Source organism: Papaver somniferum, chromosome 9 (assembly GCF_003573695.1).
Source record: "Papaver somniferum cultivar HN1 chromosome 9, ASM357369v1, whole genome shotgun sequence".
In the NCBI taxonomy this organism is placed as follows: Eukaryota; Viridiplantae; Streptophyta; class Magnoliopsida; order Ranunculales; family Papaveraceae; genus Papaver; species Papaver somniferum.
This window is the reverse complement of record NC_039366.1, coordinates 119590736-119602621: the sequence shown is the minus strand read 5'-3', so window position 1 is coordinate 119602621 and position 11886 is coordinate 119590736. Positions and strand designations below refer to the sequence as shown.

Genomic DNA, 11886 nt, shown 5'->3' with positions numbered 1-11886 from the left:
CATTGAATCTCCCTAGAACACGTTCAACAATTCGATCAAAAATCTGCAGAAGTGTTCTCCATTTTCCCGCCAAAAACAAAATTCAAATGGAGAAGATTACCTCCCCCTAATCTTGTACTGGGGTGCGAATATCAGATGCCTTTTGGGGTGACCTGGGGTGCCCCTTAGTAATTGAGGTGCCCCTTATCCAACGGTGAGAGTCCGAATAAAACGTGTCCTCCGGGGCTTTTACCAACTTTTCGAGCCGAATTTTCCAAAAACTGTTTATTTTCCAAAGGTGCCTACAAACACATAAAACACCAAAATTAGTACAAACTCGAGTGCCAACAATATATAATATTGAGATCAAATTAAACACAAAAATGTGTCTATCAAGTCGATCTCCTTTAACCTTTGGTTTTCTTCTCTAAAACCAGGTTAACGACTTAAAGACTTCATTGGGATTGTGAAGCCAGACCGATACTACTTTTATCGTAGTTGTGTGATCTGATCTTGCATCTTCTATCGTCCGAGTACAATCTATTGATTGGCTTGAGATCATGAGAGTTCTCCGATAGGTAAGATAAAGAAGTCACAAACATCTTCGTCTCACTGTTTGTGATTCCTCGACAAACCGCTTGTGTAGTCAAGAAGGATTGTTGAGAGGTGATTGATTAATCTAGGATGTTCTTCGGGAATATAAGACCGGATTATCAATTGGTTCCTGTTCACCTTGATTTTATATCTTAAGACGGAACAAAAACCTAGGGTTTTTCTGTGGGAGACAGATTTATCATTTGATAGACTTTTTTGTGTGAGACAGATTTGTCTATTATCAAGTCTGCGATTTTGGGTTGCATCAACTCTTAGTTGTGGGTGAGATCAGCTAAGGGAATCAAGTGCGCAGTATCCTGCTGGGATCAAAGGCGTAGGAGTACAACTGTTTCTTGAATTAGTGGGAGACTGATTGGGGTTCAGTTATAGTCCAGTCCGAAGTTAGCTTGTAGTAGGCTAGTGTCTGTAGCGGCTTAATACAGTATGTATTCAATCTGGAATAGGTCCCGGGGTTGTTCTGCATTTGCGGTTTCCTCGTTAACAAAACTTCTGGTGTCTGTGTTATTTGTTTTCCATATTATATTTTTTTTTATAATTGAAATAATACAGGTTGTGCGTTAAGATCATCAATTGGAAATCCAAACTTTGGTTGTTGATTGATATTGATTGATTCTTGGATATTGGTCTTTGGTACCGTCCAAATTATTCCTTGTGTTTGATTAAAGACTCACTATTGTTTTAGCTTGAGTAAATCAAAACAAGTGAGAGATATTGACTCATTGAGATACTTTAATCTAGATTGAGTCTGACTGTCTAGTTGATTCTCTAACAAAGTATTTCGGAGTTAGTCCATACAGATTGCTAAGCGAAATATTGGGTGCTGTTGTTAGAACCCCTTTTTTTCAAATATAACTTGAGAAATAGGTGGTTCAGTCTTCACTTACCTTTTGTTGATGAAGTTCTCCAAAATCTTCGGTTAATCTTCGCCTTCAAACGGTAGAACACAAATGATGACTGGTTTGTTTCTCAATTACCTCTATCCTAGACCGATACTTAACTAATTGTAGACTGGAAATCAAGATATAGTTTTGACAACTAAATTTGACAACAAGCTTGATATAGCAACACTTGTGAGTTCGACCGAGCAATGCTCTAACATATTTGTATACCTCTAAAGTTGCCACTTGTTTGTGGTGGTACTACTCTTTTATTAATATATATATATATATATATATTACCCTTTTCTAAATGAAAATAAAAATAAATTAGAGATTAAGGCGATCCGATCAACCCCTTAGATTGTGGGGATTCAAAAGCAACACCTCAATCGGAATATCTTATGTTATTTGTAACCGCATTCAGGTCGATTATAATTGCCTAACAAATACATGTGTATAGACACAAAGGTGCCTGCGGGAGAAAGAAGACACCAAATGTGTTTGTTGACTTATATATACAAACCTTCCTGTAAGTTAATGTGATTGATTTTTCATTAATAATAAAAAAAAAATTTAGTTTTTTTCTTACCTTTTCGTCTATGAGTTTCTATTTATTTGTATCATTTGGAAAAAAAATGCTCCCTCTGTTTCAAAATAATAGGTTGGTTTCATGTGTAATTTGTACATGAAACCAGCCTATTATTTGAAACAGAGGTAGTAATATTTTTTTAGTTGAGTCAAAAGAGTACAAATTATATATGAAGTTGTTTTAAGCCTCCATCATCCGAAGGCATTAATTGAATTACCAAACTGCACTCAGGAGTTATTTAGATGGGTCAAAATACTCTCTAAAAGAGGCACTCATAGAGTCTTGAATTAAGAAGAACAATCGTGTTCTTAAAGTTTGTACGCATTAGGTCTAGGGATATTTTTAAGTATTGGATATTTTCATATCATTTAAAAAAGATGAAGATCTTGTTCACTTTGTTTGGGTACGCATGAGGTCTAGGGAGGCAACCCCTTAGATTGTCGGGATTCAAAATCGACACCTCATTCGAAATATGGTATGCTATTTGTTACCGCATTCAGGTCGATTATAATTTTTAACAATTACATGTATATAGACACAAAGGTGCCCGTGGAAGAAAGAAGACACCGAAGATGTTTGTTGAATTATATATACAAATCTTCCTCTAAGTTCATATGGTTGATTACTCATCAATAATAAACAATTTATTTAGCTTTTTTTCTTACTTTTTTGTATCTGATTATCTATTTATTTGCATCATTTGGAGAGAAAAAAAATTGTGGTTAAGTCAAATGAGTACATATTATGTATGCAGTTGTTTTAAGCCTCTATCGTCTGAAGGCATTAATTGAATTACCTAACTGCACTAGAAAGTTATGTAGATGGGTCAAAATATTGTCAAAAAGAATCATCACAGAATCTTGAATTAGGAAACAAATCCTTTAGGGAGCTAACTCTCCTTCGAAATGGGACGCGAGAGAGGAAGTAGTTAGGATAATTAGGTGTTATTATGATAACAATTGAATCCCTAAAATCAGTCAAACTCAGTCGAGCACAACTGCAATTGAAGCAGTACATGAAAGTCCTTACTATATGGCTCATTGTTACTTCAAAATAAAATGGATAAAGTGTCAAAGTACTCTGCTCAATAGCCCTTGCTCTTAATGTATCATTTAACAACATCACTCTTCTAAAAAGCAAAAAAAAAAAAGAGGGCCCAACCGGGTTCGAACCGGTGACTTCTTGATCTGCAGTCAAATACTCTACCACTGAGCTATGGACCCCTATGATTGATATTAAATCAAATGAAATGGTTTTCATTGAACACCAACTCTGAGGAGAATTTTATTTTTTATTTTTTAAATAGTTTAGTTACTGCATTTCTTATTCAAGTTTATTCCCGTTATGAGCCGGTGGATTTTGAAACACGTAAATATTTAAATGATCAATAATATTAATAACAAATTCATTTAGTTATTCCAATATTGGTACTTGCAAAGACAATAAAATATACTACACCAAAAATAAATGATTTATAACGGAAGAGTACGCAGAATAGCTGGTTTTATAGATTGAAAATATGCACCATGCATAATAAAGAAACAAGTAAAATACCTTGTCTTTTTATTTTATTTTGTAAAGTATTTTTTTTACAGTTTTTCTTTTCTTTTCAAATGATGGTTAACGGCCATTTAAGTGCTATGTGGCGGTTATCTCATCTATTAAAAATCTTATTTACCCCTGAACCACATCTTCTTAGTGAGGAGGGTAAATAATTCGACGATCCTTAAAGCGGTGTAATGATTCTGAAGCAGGCTCGACGAACTTAAAAACAGTGTCGATCCTGAGTCGGGCTCGGCGAACCTGAAATGTATTGTAGAAGGTTGCTTCTCCGATAACCAAAACCCCCAAGACACTTGGGAATAATAAATCCTTCTTGAAAAACAATGTAACGAATCTTAAAACAGTGAAACGATCATGTATCAAGCTCGACAAACCAGGAAAATGATATAGAAGGTCGACGTGGTAACAAGAAAAGGATAAATAAGTAAACTTTAGAAAAGTAAATTAGTCTTGATTATTAACTAACTGAGATGGAAAACTAAATTGTAAGAAAAGTTTCAAATTTCGGGAATAATATCTTGATGATGGTTAAAGGTAACAGAATACTTCATCAAATGTTTTCGGAAGAAGAAGAGGACAAAAAAAAGAAAGCTAACAAATGTAATGGGAGGTATAAAGATCGAGACTGCAAAATTATATCTTCTCAAATTTTATTTTGTAAATTGATAAATGTGACGGGTAAAACACCAAACTGGTGTTATATTATACTTATCCAAGTGTGATGCCACTTGGGAGCCCGTTTTCATAAATCATGAAAGATTTTGGTAATTCGTGCCCTACTCAAATGCATATATTTAAAATGCATGATATAGAGTTCCTCGGTATTTGTCGAACATGCTTTTGGATCAATGCATTATTTATTTACTCGATTAGTGCCCGTGTTACGTGTCAGATATTTTTTTTCTGTTAACCAAATTTTTTATTTGGTATGTGCGGGGCTTCGCCCCCCTGTGACGATATATTTTTTTTATTTTCTTTCACCCGTCTCGATGCATTAAATAGGTGGAGAAAAAATAGGAAACATGTGAGAATTTTATTTATTTATTTTCCTTTTATTTTTCATAGATTTTTTTTTCCATTTGTGTATTAATTTGGAAAAAAAAGTCCTAATAGACTTCTAAATTGAGATTGGATTTCCATAAAGTTCCAAACATGGTAAGTTAAGGTTTCTTTTTCTATTAAATTAAGTTAAGATTTCTTAAAGCAAAACTTGTATTGAATTTTTTTTTTGTAGTTTGACGTAAGTATTGTACACCTTAGACGGTGTTACTAACGTACAGTTAAGTATTATGTGTAAACACAGTGTAAGAAAATTCACTAGATTAAAAATGTCACGGAAGTGTTGTCCACCTTCCTTTTTGTTGACGGTGTTACTAACGGACGGTTAAATATTTAATGTAAGCAAAATGTAACCCAATTTATAATATCCCGACCAACGGGGTTATGTCAAGTGTCCTCGCCATAACTTCTACATTAGAAAAGGCTTATTTCGACCAATAAAAACTATAGTTTCATCACCGTTTAACGTGAGAGTTTATTTTGTCAATGCCTTTAAGAGAGAGAAGATGGCTATCTAATGAGTGGAGAATATGGGCCCAACCGGAAGATGTCGAGTATGATGATCTTCCGTCCTAAACTCCTAATGAATTTGCATTAATTTAATGTATGTGGAAATATGCATAATTGGTTTTTGTTCGTGTACTTTAGTTCCGCTGCATATAATTTCTTAAAACAACCAGCAATGATTCATAAGAAGGGTTAATATTCTTTAATAAATCATGATACATTTTATTTTGTAAATCATTGCTAGAAATTAAAAACATATAAAACTAAAAGCCTTAATTAAAAAATTTTCAATTTATTTTGATCTGAGATTCTCCTTTAGCTATTAAGGAATGTCTTTGAACAATAAATGATAAGAGTTACTCCACATGTTCAAAGTATGTCGACATCTTTACTTTATAAATCTTATTTCATATTTACAATCTTGGAATCGATTTTCCACACTTCCAAACAAGTTTAGAATTGGTTCATATGACTTCCAAGAACTATGTGATTGATTATCCTATCAAATCAAAAATCATGGGTCTCACGGTTCTACCAAAACAAATTTCGGTTCTACCTCCATGTGGGTACTAGAATTAGTCACGCTAGTTACCAAAACCTGGTTGACTAGGTACTAGGATCGGTTCCCACATATATATGTTATCTAACTTGTATTTGTCAATGCCTTTAAGAGAGAGAAGATGGCTATCTAATGAGTGGAGAATATGGGCCCAACCGGAAGATGTCGAGTATGATGATCTTCCGTCCTAAACTCCTAATGAATTTGCATTAATTTAATGTATGTGGAAATATGCATAATTGGTTTTTGTTCGTGTACTTTAGTTCCGCTGCATATAATTTCTTAAAACAACCAGCAATGATTCATAAGAAGGGTTAATATTCTTTAATAAATCATGATACATTTTATTTTGTAAATCATTGCTAGAAATTAAAAACATATAAAACTAAAAGCCTTAATTAAAAAATTTTCAATTTATTTTGATCTGAGATTCTCCTTTAGCTATTAAGGAATGTCTTTGAACAATAAATGATAAGAGTTACTCCACATGTTCAAAGTATGTCGACATCTTTACTTTATAAATCTTATTTCATATTTACAATCTTGGAATCGATTTTCCACACTTCCAAACAAGTTTAGAATTGGTTCATATGACTTCCAAGAACTATGTGATTGATTATCCTATCAAATCAAAAATCATGGGTCTCACGGTTCTACCAAAACAAATTTCGGTTCTACCTCCATGTGGGTACTAGAATTAGTCACGCTAGTTACCAAAACCTGGTTGACTAGGTACTAGGATCGGTTCCCACATATATATGTTATCTAACTTGTATTTGTTGCACATGCTCATAGGATCGGTTCTCAATAACTAAAAACTTGTACCTCTTACCCTAGTTAGTAATTCGCCAAATTATACGCTAATTATTCGTTCCCGAACTGAAACGAGAACATTTCGCGAACTACTGAAACACCGAATACAGTACGCGTCTAAAATGAGCTTCCCGCATCATTCACGTGCGCGTATTATTTGTGCTACGGGACGGACACATGGCGGTAGCTTTAATTAGAGTTTTGTTTAAGATTTAAAATTTTGAGCGTGGTGAGTATTGAACTCATCACCTCTAGGCTACAAGACTAGACTCCTACCACTAGGCTATTCCCTGGTTGCCGATATAATTTCGTATATTATGTATATATAACGTATTTTGAATATATTATTATATTTTAATCTAATCTAATATAGCCGAATTTTGAGTGCGGCATCAATATCTCAAGAACGAATTATACACGTACGTATGTCGTTCCGAATTATTCTGAAATCACGAACCGTCGACCGGATTTTTGATCGAATTCGAAATTTGCGAATTCGTATAATACTCGTACGTACGCCGTTCCGTACGTATGTCGAATTCCGAATTACTAACTAGGCCTCTAACAAGGATCGATTCCCCTTTTGTGATCGGTTGCACCTCTTACTAGGATCGGTTCCCCAATGTCTAGAGTTGGTCACACCAATTACAACAAATCGATCATACCATCTCAGGTGATTACTGAAGATCGGTTTCACTAATAAAAGTCATGCCAATACAAAAGTCAGGCCCTGCGAATACTTTTACCAAGAACATAAGCAAGTCATGAGCGGTTATACTAAACACACATATTGGTAATCCAAAGATTTGCAATGAATAACAATACCAATAAGCCTAGCGATTTCCCTTTCGGTTCATAAAACAAGTTTATGAATTGTACTTCCTTTAAACTAATGTAAATTTTTTTTCCTAGGACGAAATCTTCACCCATTCCCATACATAATCACAATAACGTTCATACGATTATGTCGATGTTTTATATACGAAGTTCAAAAGATAAGTGTTATACTTCGTATTGTATTCCTTAATACTATGTCTAACTAGAGTATAATCATTCACAGCTTCGCAGTTATGTTTTCAATATGCACGACTTTAAAGATACGTTAGGGAATGAAACCGTTCAAGTTAAATATTACTAACCTCAAGTGGAAGGATAATGTCGTCGTTGTAGCTCCTTACTTCTTCACATTCTTCAAGTCTTCACGTAATACTTGTAATGTCACATATCCTAATACTTTCAAGCTAACCTATACGAAGTTGACTCTAGTAAATAATCAAGCGACTCTTTAAATGATTTTTGGTTCGCTAAAATATGACAACCAAACTTGACATACCAATGCTTGATGGGTTCAACCGAGCTATGCTCTAACAAATTATGTAACAAAATATAATGCGGAAAATAAATAACACAGACACTAGAAGTTTTGTTAACGAGGAAACCGAAAATGCAGAAAAACCCCAAGACCTAGTCCAGATTGAACACATACTGCATTAAGCCGCTAAAGATACTATCCTACTACAAACTAACTTCGGTCTGGACTATAGTTGAACCCCAATCAATCTCACACTGATCCAAGGTACAGTTGCGCTCCTTACGTCTCTGATCCCAGCAGGATACTACGCACTTGATTCCCTTAGCTGATGTCACCCACAACTAAGAGTTGCTACGACCCAAAGTCGAATACTTTAATAAAACAAATTGTATCACACTGAAAAGTTTACAGGAATAGATAAATCTGTCTCCCACAGAAATACCTACGAGTTTTGTTCCGTCTTTTGATAAATTAAGGTGAACAGGAACCAATTGATATACCGGACTTATATTCCCGAACAACAACCTAGAAATATCAATCACCTCACAATAATCTTAATCGACTAGCGAAACAAGATATTGTAGAATCACAAACGATGAGACGAAGATGTTTGTGACTATTTTTCTATCTTGCCTCGGAGAAATTAATCTCAATACAATCTTACTATTGCACTCAATCACGATAGAAACAACAAGATCAGATCATGCAACTACAGAGAAAATAGTTGGGTCTAGCTTCACAATCCCAATGAAGTCTTCAAGTCGTTAACCTACAGGGTCTCGATAGAAACCTAAGGTTAAAGGATAATCGACTCTAGCTTATACAACTAGTATCACACATGAGGTATGGGGATTAGGTTTCCCAGTTGCTAGAGTTCTCATTTATATATATTTCAAATCAGTGTTTGCAATTTAAGTTACCTTGATAACAAAGCATTCGATATTCACAGTTAGATGAAAACCTGATTAGATTCAAGCTAATATCTTTCAACTGCTAGATCGAACTTAGGTTGTTATACACAAATGAAATGCACGTTCATTTAGGTTTCGTGTAACCTTACCTAAATATGTACACCTAGTTGGTTCAACAGTAGTTAAACAACGGTTAGCCATATGAGCACTTTCATACCAACCTTATTCATCTTCACCATAACTAGTCCAAATGACTTATAAGAACTAGTTAGAGAGTTGTTCAATTGCTTAGATCTCATAGAAGTATATAAGACACAATCGAAACAAAAACGATTTTGATTCACTCAAATGGATTCATGAATATTATAGCCACGGTTTGCAAATATGCATTCCTTAGTTTATATATGTCTTAGTTCACGAATAAACCGTTTTTAGAAAATAACCTACTCAAGTATGCATAACGGTACACATACTTAAGTACCCGGATTGAGTTTGTTTCCAGTTCACAAACTCTAGCAGAAATTCACGGGATGTGAACTTCCGGCAGTACGCGTACGGGTACGCAAACTTAGCTTCCGTACATCCTGAACCAGTAAAGTAAGCATATTTTAGTTCAAGGATTTTGGACTTACACAAGTATGAGTTTACATACAATGTTTATATTCGTTCAAGGTTATATATTCTAAACTCTCATTTCAATCATTGAAACATTCTTAGAGGATGTTAAATAGAGGTTATTCACACACTATTTTTCATAAAAGCGATTTTCAAGAAATTGAAATAATCAACATGACTTTTGTCACTTGTAAAGATGAACTTGGCCAAAGCGAAAGCTTACCAACACATATTTCGAGAAATATATAAGCGAGGTAAACTCGGCTCGAAATAGCAAATGTGTATAATCGAAGTCCATATAGCAATACGACTTTTATCTCAAGATAGGAGATAGAGTAGATAGACTTTTCAGTGATAGATAAGTTCAAGTCTCCACATACCTTTTAGTCGATGAAGTTCCACCAGTTCCTTGAGTAGTTCTTTTTCTTTGCATGATGAACGACATGGAGTCTAGAGCTCAACTACACTTTCTATCCTAGTCCGAGACTTAGCTATAAGTAGACTAGAAATCAAGATTTATATTTTTGGCAACTAAACTTGACAAACAAGCTTGAGATAGCAACGCTTGCGAGTTCGACTGAGCAGTGCTCTAACAATCTCCCCCTTTGCCAATTTTATTGACAAAATTATCAATACATATGGAATACAAAATAAATAAACTTTGCACCTACTCTTCCACATGCATGATCTCCTTGGTTCTTCAATATTACTCGAAATCTTCGTCACTTCCAAGTACTCCAATGATTCCAAAGATATTCAAATCAGCGTCATCGTTGTTGAAGATCCGTAGCCATAACAATGAGAAAACAAAAGCTCTCAATCATTGTTACACAATGTCATAGTATTATTACACAGCATCAAAGTTCAATTGTATCACAACTTCGACAACAATACTATGGTGATATGTATCACTCCCCCTTAGTCAATACTTCATCTCACATGAAAACCACTCCGCCTTACATAATGATCCGAAAACCATATGTATTTGTAGTGTGAACTACACATTAATTCTCCCCCTTTTTGTCAATAAAATTGGCAAAGGTACGAAAACTAGTGGGATCCTAATGAAATTTCCATAGAGACATTTCATGACCAAAAGAAAGTACATGTCGACTGTTTTAGATGCCATCATATAGCCGAAGCTAAATGCATTCATCAAAGAGTTTATAAAGATACAAGATAACCCCTAAAATATTCCACAGCCGCACTCCCCACAAATATTTGGCAATTAAGCACAAGTTCAATTAAGAACTCTCCCCCATAAAATGTCATTTCCCGAAAGAACAACAAGAGCGACCTTACTTTCACAAGAAAAGAAGGATTTCTTTGGACATTACAAATCACATGAAACATGAACTTGTATCCAAGATACTCAATTAAATTAACCACAAGAGAACCCATGATTGATTTAATCGGAAATGCTCAACATAAGAGAACTTACGGAGCCACACAGTATATACATAAGAAATATGGATCCGGGAAGATCAATACTGCAGAATAAACAAAGATTCATTATATATTTCATCACTATTTGCACAATGACTTATAATAGACTTAATCTTTGTAAACAAAAGCTCATCCTTTCTTTCATCAATATTTGCATAATGACATAAAACGTTTAACTTTTGTTTGCCAAAAGTTCATTTAATCTTTTATCAATACTTTCATATCGACATATGACAGACCTGACTTTTGAACCTGTTCATCTGTACTCCTTATGGACTCCACACATTTAGCAGTTTAATTGAAAGAAAAAGATCATTCAAGGCTAAAGTTTCATTAAAGTTATTACATCACCATAGAGATAACTTAAGTTCAACATAAGAAAATTAACAGATAACAGTACATAGTAGTCAACATAAGTAACTCATCAACATCAAGTACAGAAATTAGTTACTTAATATAATCTCTAGCAATTTCATAAAATTTCTCAGTCAATTCAGGATGGGCTGTCTCTGCATAATCCAATTGTTCTTTCAAAATCTCAACTTCTTGCTGGAGACGAGAGAGTTCAGAGTTGGGTGATGCGGGAGCTCTAGACATTTTTGCAATATTGTTCATCCTTAAGACCTTTGGTCCTCTAAGATTGGTCCCAACAGCAGCAATGCCAAATTGACTGCAGATCCCTGAGATAAGACAAGGAAACCCAAGAGTCTTCCTTGAAATCTGTCTGACACTTATCATCTGACAAATAATCAGGCCATAGAAATCAATGTTCCTCCCTCCAACAACATAATAAACCAGTTTAGCAAGAGGCTTGGTCCATAGTTATCTGTCAATTGTGTTAGGCATCAAGTTAGCTACCAGTAATTTTCCAGCAGCTCTGAGGAACAGTGCATCATCATGAACATCAATCTTTCCATCATTCCAGGAAACATCCCTTGCAAGAAGGAAGTTTGAGAGAACATTTGGAGAGGGTCTCAAGTGCTCAGGAGGAGGTAATAGAAAGTCACCAACATGAGTCAAGTCCAAAAGATTAGCAATAA

At 34.7% G+C, this 11886-nt stretch overlaps 1 non-coding gene across 1 annotated transcript; it reads right to left on the bottom strand.

Moving 5' to 3' along the window:
• Positions 1 to 3212: 3212 nt before the first annotated feature.
• Positions 3213 to 3284, bottom strand: TRNAC-GCA. The gene has a single exon. It is a non-coding gene; the product is annotated as a tRNA-Cys (tRNA).
• Positions 3285 to 11886: the final 8602 nt, after the last annotated feature.